The 12,486-nt window shown below is 50.6% G+C and overlaps 1 protein-coding gene across 1 annotated transcript in view; it reads left to right on the top strand.

Annotated features, from left to right (window-relative positions):
* LOC134948887 (germ cell nuclear acidic protein-like) overlaps window positions 1-12,486 on the top strand; it is a 335,115-nt gene that overhangs the window by 302,703 nt on the left and 19,926 nt on the right. The gene's annotated exons all lie outside the window — the stretch shown is intronic.

Raw genomic sequence — 12,486 nt, 5'->3', positions numbered from 1 at the left:
GTGTATACCATGTTAATTGTTGTAGATATAACTATGCCCAGTTACTCAACTACATTTGCTATATCACTCATCCTGAAACTATTATTCCCTTAGTCAATTGTCAGGACAGCGTAATTAAATGAACTTGTATTGTAGAATACTCAGTTGGAATATATAGTCTTAGGGGGGTATCCAATTTCCAGTGGTACATTAATGCGGGTAATGATATCACCCAGGGCAATCCTATTAGCCCCGATAAGCTGACACGGGCTGCGGCTTATCAGGGTGTTTCTCTGACGTCCTAAGTGGATGCTGGGACTCTGTAAGGACCATGGGGAATAGCGGCTCCGCAGGAGACTGGGCACAACTAAAGAAAGCTTTAGGACTACCTGGTGTGCACTGGCTCCTCCCTCTGTGACCCTCCTCCAGACCTCAGTTAGAATTTTGTGCCCGGCTGAGCTGGATGCACACTAGGGGCTCTCCTGAGCTCCTAGAAAAAGAAAGTTTATTTTAGGTTTTTTATTTTCAGTGAGATCTGCTGGCAACAGACTCACTGCTACGAGGGACTAAGGGGAGAGAAGCGAACCTACCTGCTTGCAGCTAGCTTGGGCTTCTAAGGCTACTGGACACCATTAGCTCCAGAGGGATCGAACACAGGGACCGACCTCGATTGTCCGTTCCCGGAGCCGCGCCGCCGTCCCCCTTACAGAGCCAGAAGCAAGAAGAGTCCAGGAAATCGGCGGCAGAAGACTTCGGTCTTCAAACAAGGTAGCGCACAGCACTGCAGCTGTGCGCCATTGCTTCCCATGCACACCTCACACTCCGGTCACTGATGGGTGCAGGGCGCTTGGGGGGGGCGCCCTGGGCTGCAATATTAAGTACCTTGGCTGGCAAAAAAACACATAATATAGTCATAGAGACTATATATATGTGTAAAATACCCCTGCCAGATATACATAGAAAAAAGCGGGAGAAGTCCGCCGAAAAAGGGGCGGGGCTATCTCCCTCAGCACACTGGCGCCATTTTCCCTCACAGCTCCGCTGGAAGGATCGCTCCCAGGCTCTCCCCTGCAGTTTCCAGACTACATAGGGTAAAAAAGAGAGGGGGGGGCACTAAATTTAGGCGCAATATTGTGTATACAAGCAGCTATTGGGAAAAATCACTCAGTTATAGTGTTAATCCCTGTGTTATATAGCGCTGTTGGTGTGTGCTGGCATACTCTGTCTCCCCAAAGGGCTTTGTGGGGTCCTGTCCTCAGTCAGAGCATTCCCTGTGTGTGTGCGGTGTGTCTGTACAGCTGTGTCAACATGTTTGATGAGGAGGCTTATGTGGAGGCGGAGCAAGTGCCGATAAATGTGATGTCACCCCCTGCGGGGCCGACACCTGAGTGGATGGACTTGTGGAAGGAATTACGTGAAAGTGTCAACTCCTTACATAAAAGGTTTGACGACATCAGATGTGGGACAGCCGGCTTCTCAGCTTGTGCCTGCCCAGCTGTCTGGGTATTCTGTTTGGGGAGAAAAAACTACCAGTGGTTTTTCCCCCATCTGAGGAATTAAATGAGGTGTGTGAAGAAGCGTGGGCTTCCCCCGATAAGAAACTGGTAATTTCTAAAAGGTTACTAATGGCGTACCCTTTCCCGCCAGAGGATAGGTCACGTTGGGAAACATCCCCTAGGGTGGATAAAGCGCTCACACGTCTGTCAAAAAAGGTGGCACTACCGTCTCCGGACACGGCCGCCCTAAAGGAGCCTGCTGATAGGAAGCAGGAGGCTATCCTGAAGTCTGTATATTCACACTCAGGTATTATACTGAGACCAGCTATTGCTTCAGCATGGATGTGCAGTGCTGCAGCTGCTTGGTCAGATTCCCTGTCGGAAAATATTGATACCCTAGACAGGGACACTATATTGCTATCCATAGAGCATATAAAAGACGCAGTCTTATACATGAGAGATGCACAGAGGGATATTTGCCGGCTGGCATCTAAAATAAGTGCAATGTCCATTTCTGCCAGGAGAGGATTATGGACTCGGCAGTGGACGGGTGATGCAGATTCTAAAAGGCACATGGAAGTTTTGCCTTATAAGGGTGAGGAGTTGTCCGGGGATGGTCTCTCGGACCTCGTTTCCACAGCATTTTTACCCCAGGTTCCCTCACAGCCAAAGAAAGCACCGTATTATCAGGTACAGTCCTTTCGGCCCCATAAAGGCAAGCGGGTTAAAGGCGCGTCCTTTCTGCCCAGAGGCAGAGGTAGAGGGAATAAGCTGCAGCATACAGCCAGTTCCCAGGAGCAAAAGTCCTCCCCCGCTTCCTCCAAGTCCACCGCATGACGCTGGGGCTCCACAGGCGGAGCCAGGTACGGTGGGGGCCCGTCTCAAAAACTTCAGCAATCAGTGGGCTCGCTCACGGGTGGATCCCTGGATCCTTCAAGTAGTATCTCAGGGGTACAAGCTGGAATTCGAGAAGTCTCCCCCCCGCCGTTTCCTCAAATCTGCCTTGCCAACAACTCCCTCAGGCAGGGAGGCAGTGCTAGAGGCAATTCACAAGCTGTATTCCCAGCAGGTGATAGTCAAGGTGCCCCTTCTTCAACAAGGACGGGGTTACTATTCCACAATGTTTTTGGTACCGAAACCGGACGGTTCGGTGAGACCCATTTTAAATTTGAAATCCTTGAACACATATATATAAAAAAATTCAAGTTCAAGATGGAATCGCTCAGGGCGGTTATTTCAAGCCTGGACGAGGGGGATTACATGGTATCACGGGACATCAAGGATGCTTACCTGCATGTCCCTATTTACCATCATCACCAGGAGTACCTCAGATTTGTGGTACAGGATTGTCATTACCAATTCCAGACGTTGCCGTTTGGTCTGTCCACGGCACCGAGGTAATGGCCGAAATGATGATACTCCTTCGAAAAAAGGGAGTTTTAATTATCCCGTACTTGGACGATCTCCTGGTAAAGGCGAGGTCCAGGGAGCAGTTGTTGGTCGGGGTAGTACTAATCGGGAGGTGCTACAACAGCACGGTTGGATTCTAAATATTCCAAAGTCACAGCTGGTCCCTACGACACGTCTACTGTTCCTGGGGATGGTTCTGGACACAGAACAGAAAAAAAGTGTTTCTCCCGGAGGAGAAAGCCAAGGAGCTGTCATCTCTAGTCAGAGGCCTCCTGAAACCAAAACAGGTGTCGGTGCATCACTGCACGCGAGTCCTGGGAAAAATGGTAGCTTCCTACGAAGCAATTCCATTCGGCAGGTTCCATGCAAGGACTTTTCAGTGGGACCTGTTGGACAAGGGGTCCGGATCGCATCTTCAGATGCATCGGCTGATAACCCTGTCTCCAAGGACCAGGGTGTCTCTGCTGTGGTGGCTGCAAAGTGCTCATCTTCAAGAGGGCCGCAGATTCGGCATACAGGACTGGGTCCTGGTGACCACGGATGCCAGCCTTTGCGGCTGGGGGGCAGTCACACAGGGAAGAAACTTCCAAGGACTATGGTCAAGTCAGGAGACTTCACTACACATAAATATTCTGGAACTGAGGGCCATTTACAATGCCCTAAGTCAGGCAAAACCCCTGCTTCAAAACCAGCCGGTACTGATCCAGTCAGACAACATCACGGCGGTCGCCCATGTAAACCGACAGGGCGGCACAAGAAGCAGGACGGCGATGGCAGAAGCCACAAGGATTCTCCGATGGGCGGAAAATCACGTGTTAGCACTGTCAGCAGTGTTCATTCCGGGAGTGGACAACTGGGAAGCAGACTTCCTCAGCAGGCACGACCTCCCACCCGGGAGAGTGGGGACTTCATCCAGAAGTCTTTCAACTGATTGTAAACCGTTGGGAAAGGCCACAGGTGGACATGATGGCGTCCCGCCTAAACAAAAAGCTAGAAAGATATTGCGCCAGGTCAAGCGACCCTCAGGCGATAGCTGTGGACGCTCTAGTGACACCGTGGGTGTACCGGTCGGTTTATATGTTCCCTCCTCTTCCTCTCATACCCAAGGTACTGAGGATAATAAGGAGAAGAGGAGTAAGGGGCCCTACACACTCGGCGATGCGCCGCCGAGGTGCCCGACGGCCGATACGGCCGACCAGCAACCCGGCGGCGGGGGGGCAGTGACGGGGGGAGTGAAGTTTCTTCACTCCCCCCGTCACCCGGCTGCATTGAAGTGCAGGCAAATATGGACGAGATCGTCCATATTGGCCTGCATGCACAGCCGACGGGAGATCAGCGATGAACGAGCGCGGGGCCGCGGCTCGAGCGCGGGGCTGTTGAGAGGCTCCGTTATTGTTCATACTGTTAACTGGGTATAGTATCACGAGTTATACGGTGTGATTGGTGTGGCTGGTATGAGTCTTACCCGGGATTCAAAATCCTTCCTTATTGTGTCAGCTCTTCCGGGCACAGTATCCTAACTGAGGTCTGGAGGAGGGTCATAGAGGGAGGAGCCAGTGCACACCAGGTAGTCCTAAAGCTTTCTTTAGTTGTGCCCAGTCTCCTGCGGAGCCGCTATTCCCCATGGTCCTTACGGAGTCCCAGCATCCACTACGGACTACGAGATATAGATTTACCGGTGAGTAAAAAATTATTTTCTGTACTGCATCGGGTGCAGTAGGAGCTGATTGATACCGTAACCACATGCTGAATAGTTTCTAGAGGAAAGAAACCATGTCAAAGAGAGAAACATTTATTCACTTTCTTACTCAGCTACCAGATGAATTACAACCAATTCTGTCTGGTGTCAACAGCTGAACTTGATGGACTTTCACTGTTAATAATTAAGTACTGAATCTCACAGGATACACCTGTATCTATTAATACTGATTTGGTCAGGCTCACACTAGGACTAGACATTCCAATTGAGTATTCTGCAATACAGCAGTTCATTTAAATATTCATTCAATTATTCTGTCCTGACAAATAAGAGAATAATATTTCCAGGATGAGTAATATAGCAAATTTAGTTGAGTAACTGTGCATAGTTGTAGCAAAAAAATTCTTTACATATATAAAAAAGACAAACGGAGCAGACATTTTTCTTTCTGCTCGTTATTGAATTTGTGTAGTATTTCTCTTACGTCCTAGAGGATGCTGGGTTCCATATTAGTACCATGGGGTATAGGCAGGTCCACCAGGAGCCATTGGCACTTTAGGAGTTTAACAGTGTGGGCTGGCTCCTCCCTCTGTTTAGAAAATGTTCCCGGAGGAGCCGGTCACAGCTAGGGGAACTCTACAGAGCTTCTTTAGAAAAGTTTATTTTAGAGTTTGTTATTTTACAGGGAGGTTGCTGGCAACAGCCTCCCTGCATCGAGGGACTGAGGGGGGAGCAGTGTCCGCCCTGCGGGGTCTGAGCCAGTCTCCGCTGACTGGACACTGAGCTCCAGAGGGGATAGATCACTCCCCGCCACAGGGGAACGCTCACCCCAGCATCATGCCACCACCCCCTTACAGAGCTGAAGTGTGGCGGGGTCCGCAGATCTCAGCCAGCACAAAAGCCTCATGCCAGTATAATCTTGGAAGAGCGGGAAGACAGCGCCATTAAGAGGGCGGAGCTTCTCAGAGAGGACCCAGCAGCGTTCAGCGCCATTTTCCTGCCTGCAGACGCGCTGCCAAGTGAAGCAGTCCCTCCAGAGCACCTCCAGCTATCTGTACGGTACCAGGGTGTTGTAGAAGGGAGGGGAGGCTGTGTAAAGACTGTGTCACCTATTAAGGAACACAGTCAGCGTTGGTTAAAGGTCTCCCTATACCTATATAGCGCTGTGTGTGAGTTGGCTCCAATCTCTGTGTCTCTCTGCCATTCTTGGGGGGGGGGGGGGGGGGGGGGAAGAAACTCTGTCTGCCCTGTACCCTGTGTGTATGTGGGGTGTACAAACAAGCATGTCTAGAGACTCTGTATCGTATGCTACAGATGATATATCTTCTCAGGAAGATCTCATCCCATGTAATCAGGATTGCACTGTTGTAGCGCAGATCCCAGTTAGAGAACCGGAGTGGTTAGCCTCTCTTAGGGGGGCTATTTCTCAGATTTCTGAAAGGGTTGCAAGGACTGAGCATGCAACTTAGGTATTGCAGTCCTCTATGGCAGTGTGGTCTGATACTGCTTCCTCGGGGCCCCCTGCGGTACATTCTCACAAACGTGCTCATGCCCAAATTATGCAGGATGACACGGATACCGATTCTGAAACAGCAGACGGTGATGGGGATGTGTCGAGGGTGAGGGCATCACTTGCTAAGAGGCTGCAGATGATGATTGAGGCCATGCGGGATGTGTTAAATATTTCTGACACATCTCCTGAGCAGGTTGAGGAGGCCTTTTTCACAGACACCTTCCTGGCATCTAAGGAATGAAATTCTATTTTTGCTGCGGGGTACACTGGTCTCCACCAGGATAGACATTGGGGTGTAGAGTAGGATCTTGATCCGAGGCACCAACAGGCTCAAAGCTTTGACTGTTGCCAGAATGCACAGCGCCGCCTCCTCTATAACCCCGCCTCCCTGCACAGGAGCTCCGTTTTGTAGTTGGTGCTGCAGTAAGCAGGCACATAACACGGGGGCTGCTCCAGGCAGCCTAAGAAGAGCTTTTTTTGAAGAAAAAAGTGAAGACTACAAGGGCAGCAGTGGTGGTAAATGTCAGAAGACATTCACTGCTGCAGCTCCATCTCTCCAAAGCGGCGCTGTACACTCCCGAGCCCTGGTTGCCGAGTAACTACAGCAGGAGGCTCCGGTTTTCTTCACAGTCAGGCACACACGACGGGGACTCTCCGGGATCGAATGGCTGCGCTTCGGGAGGTGGTAAGTGGGTCCCGCTTGCGGGACCCGGTCTTTATCGCGATCCGGCGCGGTCAGTGGGAGGCGGGCCGCGCCCGCTGGCGGGGGACACTGTGGCAGTACAGGCGATCCCACTAGATCACCAGGGCATGGGTGCAGGTCAGATTTTCTCTCTCAACCATTTTCAGTAGCCCACAGTACCCGGTGGTTTTGCCAGCAGGGGGATAAGGCTTAGGCCTGAAGCCCCTCCCCCAGGGCGCCATTTCCCGCAAATGTTCCCGCCCTGGAGCTGCATATCTGTCTCTCCCTCACTCCCTGTCAGTATCTGGGCGCCATTATCTCTCAGCTTCACTGTTCCTGGGACTGCTTGGGCAAATCCTTCTGTGTAAAGCCGCCTGGTTGTAAGCGCTGTGACTTTACATGACATGTAAGTATTCTACCTGCCTTTTTAGACAGTGCTAGTTAAGAAAGAGTGCATTTAGTCAGGGTTTTCTAGTACAATTACCCTGTGATATACATCCAGTTCTTACTGTGCAGTGTTATATCTATTGACTACATAGCTATATATATAAGCTAGTCCAATGCAGTATTATTGTTGGTAATAACCTCTGCATTGTACAAACTGTGACTATCTGTGTGTGCATTAGCTAGCTGAGTGGTGTCCATTTCGTGTCTTTCACTCAACTTGCTATCCCTATATTCTATAATCTGAGGGGGCTTGGTGTGCGTCAGGTTTTATATTGATATAGAATTTTCACAAAGATATACTTTAATAAGCATTTTTCTCTGTGATTTAGTCACCATATCTCTCCATTATCTCTGCTAGTGCTGACTACACTGCGCAGGGGTTTGGGTAAGAGGTATTGTGCTGCTGATAATTGTACTGTTACCTGATACTGCAAGTTATATCATGTCTGCTTCTTAGGGTAATGGTTCTGGCGCTGAACACACTACAGGTGTTGCTGAAGCCACGGAACCCTATGAGGAAAATATAGCAGCTGAGGGCTCTGGTTCTGGGGGCTCCTTGCCCCCCAGTGGGACTGTGGCAATGGGGGTACATAATGACCCTCCATGGGACGCTTTTTCCACGCTTCTACATACGCTAGTTAATAAACTAACACCCCCTATGCCGGTACAGCCGTATGTGGTCCCTGCAGCTAACCCGCCGTGGGCGGATGATTTATCTTTATGATTTTACTAAAAAGTCTGACCATCGCTCGCCTAAGCCCAAGGGGTCCTCTAAGTGAGCTAGTGTCTCCTCACAATCCACTGCTGTCACTGACACCTCGTCTGATGAAGACGGCATTTACACTGACCCCACAGGTTCTGACTCGGATACGGCTGATGGGGAGGGTAGTTCACATGTGGATGTTCCTGATTGTTTGGAGGCTATTAAGTTGATTCTGCAGATTACGGATGATCCCGAGCCATCCGTCCCTCCTAAGAAACCAGATAGGTTCAAGCGTCAGAAGGTGGTTAAACAAGTTTTACCTCACTCTGACCACCTAGTGGATATATGTCAGGAACCCTGGGAAAACCCGGGTACGAAGTTTGTGCCTCAAAAGAAGATGCTGGCTCGCTATCCCCTCGCACCAGAGCTGTCTAAGAATTGGGAAACGCCTCCTCCAGTAGACTCACATGTGGCTAGGATGGTGGTTTCTTCAGCTCTACCTGTCACTACCGTCACGTCTCTAAAAGAGCCTACGGATAAACGTGTGGAGGGTTGTCTGAAAGCGATTTACACCCTCACGGGTGCTGCACAAAGGCCCACTATTGCAGCAACATGGGCTGCAGAGGCTATTGAAGCATGGGCCTTGGAGTTAGAAGCTGAAATCTCTTCTGACCATGCTAGACAATGCTTGTCATATATTGTCACAGCTTCTCGCTATATTAAAGAGGCGGCTTCTGATGCCGGTATCCTAGTAGCCAAGGCCTCTACTACGTCAGTCCTGGCTCGCCGGATATTTTGGCTGAGATCCTGGTCTGTGGATCTGGACTCTAGAAAAACCCTGGAGGTACTCCCTTTCAAGGGAGATATTCTGTTTGGGGAGGACTTAAATAAGATAGTGGCTGACTTGACTACTGCCAAAACTGCCTGTCTGCCAAGTACCGCTCCTTCTGTGTCGAAGGCTAAAGGAACTTCCTTTCGCCCTTCAGGTAAAGCAAAAGGTCAGGCATACAACAAGCAGGCCCGCACTTCCAAACATGGTAAGCCAAAGCCCAAAAGAGCCTGGACGGCCCGTCAGCCAGCTTCCAAGGCCGATAAGTCTGCCACATGACTGGGCAGGCCTCCAGCTGGGGGGCCCGTCTTCTAGGGTATACCCAGGAATGGTTGAAGACCACTTCAGATGCCTGGTACGGGAAGTCGTCACTCGAGGTTACGCCATAGCATTCAAAAACTGACCCCCTCATCGATTTTGCCGAACAGACGTCAAATTGGACCAGACAAAGGCAAACACTCTACATTCGGTGGTACAGACCCTCCTGGATACAGGAGTCGTAGTACAGGTGCCTCTTGCGCAGAGGGGCCGGGGGTACTATTCTCCGCTGTTTCTAGTCCCGAAACCGAATGGGTCCTCCCGGCCCATTCTCAACCTCAAGGCATTGAACAGGTTTGTGAAGATTTCCAAGTTCCGTATGGAAACCCTTCGCTCTATAGTTCTTGCATTTGGAACCTGGGGACTACATGGTCTCCCTGGACATACAGGATGCTTGCCTGCATATTCCTATAGCAGTCGCATCAGCAATACCTCAGGTTTGCGAATTGGCAATCTCCATTACCAGTTTCGGGCGTTACCTTTTGGTTTAACTACAGCTCCGCGAGTCTTCACCAAAGTCACGACGGTGGTACTCCGCCGTCAAGGGGTCAGGATACTGCCGTATCTGGACGACTTGTTAATCCTGGCAAATTCACCAGAAATTCTCCTGCGTCTTCTGGATATGACTGTCCAGTTTCTACAAGCCCATGGGTGGCTCATCAACTGGAAGAAATCCTCCCTGGTCCCTGCTCAATGCATGGTGCAGCTGGGAGCGCTATTGGACACTCACAACCAGCGGTTGTTCTCGTCTCAGGATAAAGTCCTGAAGCTTCAGGACAGGATTCGTTGCTTCCTTTCTCGTCCGCAAGTGTTGATACATTCGGCGATGCACATGCTGGGCCTCATGGTATCAGCATTCGACATGGTGGAGTATGCTCAATTCCATTCTCGCCCCCTCCAGAAGCTGATTCTAGCCAAGTGGGACGGCCTGCCTCACCAGATTAGGTCTTACATGATCTCATTGACTCCGGAGGTCCATCTGTCGCTGCTCTGGTGGCTCCAGGACCGACAATTGTGCAGGGGCCGTCCATTCTGGATATCCAACTGGGTCCTGTTGACGACAGATGACAGTCTAAGAGGTTGGGGCGCGGTGCTGGAGCAACACTCCCTTCAGGGTCGGTGGACCAAGGTGGAATCCCTCCTCTCGACCAACATTCTGGAATTGCGGGCGGTCTTCAATGCGTTGAACCTTGCCCAGCATTTAATTCAGAACCGTCCTGTCCAAGTACAGTCGGACAATGCCACCACAGTGGCTTACATAAATCATCAAGGCGGCACTCGAAGCCATTTGGCAATGAAGGAAGTCTTACAGATTCTACATTGGGCGGCACGCCATCTACCGGCCATATCGGCAATATTCATTCCGGGAGTCCTGAATTGGGAAGCGGACTTTCTCAGTCGTCAGGACGTACATGCCGGCGAGTGGGGCCTCCATCCAGAAGTGTTTCAACTCCTAGTGGAAAAGTGGGGCCTTCCAGACGTAGATCTGATGGCGTCTCGACACAATCACAAGGTTCCGGTCTTCGGAGCAAGGACAAGGGATCCTCAAGCAGCATTCGTGGATGCGCTGGCGGTGCCGTGGAGGTTTCGGCTGCCGTACGTGTTCCCTTCGGTGTCACTCCTGCCCTGGGTAATTCGGAAGTTCAAGCAAGAAAAAGGAAATCTGCTTCTCATAGCTCCAGCGTGGCCCAGACGGCACTGGTACTCAGACCTGCAAGGCCTATCGTGAGAGCGTCCAATTCTACTTCCACAACACCCAGATCTCCTCGTTCAGTGCCCCTGTGTCTACCAGGACCTAGCCCGGCTGCCTTTTACGGTGTGGCTCTTGAAGCTTCCGTCTTAAGGGCTAAAGGGTTTTCTGAGGCGGTCATTCAAACTATGTTGCGGGTCCGGAAACCGGCTTCGGCTCGGATTTACTATAGGTTCTTGCATTCTTACTTTGGTGCGCATCTAACGATTATGACGCTTCCAAGTTTAGTATAGCCAAATTGTTAGCTTTTCTTCAGCAGGGCCTGGACTTAGGCCTGCGTCTGGCCTCCCTCAAGGTTCAAATATCTGCCTTGTCGGTGTAGTTTCAGAGAAAAATTAAGAACTTACCTGATGTGCATACGTTTACTCAGGGTGTGTAGCGTATCCAACCTCCATATGTCCCGCCTGTAGCTCCTTGGGACTTGTCTGTGGTTTTGGAGGCGTTACAAGAGTCTCCGTTTGAACGTCTTGGTTCAGCTGATCTTAAGTGGCTTTCCCTTAAGGTGGTGTTTCTGCTGGCTATTGGCTCAGCTAGAAGAGTGTCGGATTTGGGTGCCTTGTCCTGTAGTTCCCCATATCTGATATTTCACCGTGACCGGGCGGTTCTTAGGACTCGTCCCGGATACTTACCTAAGGTGGTTTCTTCGTTCCACCTTAACCAGGAGATTGTGGTTCCGGCACTTGTTTCTCCTGATCTGTCTTCCAAAGAGAGGTCTTTGGATGTGGTACGGGCTCTCCGTATCTATGTGAAGTGAACTGCTTCTGTTAGGAAATCTGATTCTCTCTTTGTGCTGTTTGGATTTCACAAACGGGGCTGGCCTGCTCACAAGCAAACTTTGGCCAGATGGATTAGAATGGTGATTGCACATGCTTTTTGTGAGGGCTGTCCTCTCGGCTCCTACTCACATTATGGCCCATTCTACTCGGTCTGTTGGACCTTCTTGGGCGGCCCTCCATGGTGCGACCCTTGAACAATTGTGCAAGGCGGCTACGTGGTCCTCAGTGAACACGTTCATAAGGTTCTATGCCTTCGATACTGCCGCTTCCCAGGATGCTTCCTTTGGACGCCGGGTTCTTGTGCCCGCTACAGTGCGTCCCCTCCCATAAGGAACTGCTTTAGGACATCCCCTATGTCTATCCTTGTGGAGCCCAGTGTACCCCGCAGCAGAAAACGAGTTTTATGGTAAGAACTTACCTTTGTTAAAACTTTCTGCGAGGTACACTGGGCTCCACAAGGCGCCCACCCTGACACACTTAGCTTCTTTGGTTTTGTATGACATTAGCCGCTGACACTTCTCCTGCCGTGAGAGTGTGGTGTATGTGGCTACTAACCGTTGTCGTCTCTTTTCCTGCTACTGCGTTGGGCTGGTTAACTAAAAACTGAGCTCCTGTGCTGGGAGGTGGGGTTATAGAGGAGGCGGCGCTGTGCATTCTGGGAACAGTTAAAGCTTTTGAGCCTGTTGGTGCCTTGGATCAAGATCCTACTCTACAGCCCCCTATGTCTTTCCTTGTGGAGCCCAGTGTACCTCGCAGAAAGAGTTTTAACAAAGGTAAGTTCTTACCATTAAACTCGTTTTTTCTTTGTTTTAGGGGTATATGCAATTGCCGGCGAATCGCGGCAATTTTTCGCCCGTTTTTTAATTCGACACAATTCGACCGTC

The sequence above is a fragment of the Pseudophryne corroboree genome, chromosome 8 (genome assembly GCF_028390025.1).
Source record: "Pseudophryne corroboree isolate aPseCor3 chromosome 8, aPseCor3.hap2, whole genome shotgun sequence".
Taxonomy (NCBI): Eukaryota; Metazoa; Chordata; class Amphibia; order Anura; family Myobatrachidae; genus Pseudophryne; species Pseudophryne corroboree.
The sequence above is the reverse complement of the archived record's forward strand: the minus strand, read 5'-3'. Positions and strand labels throughout refer to the sequence as shown.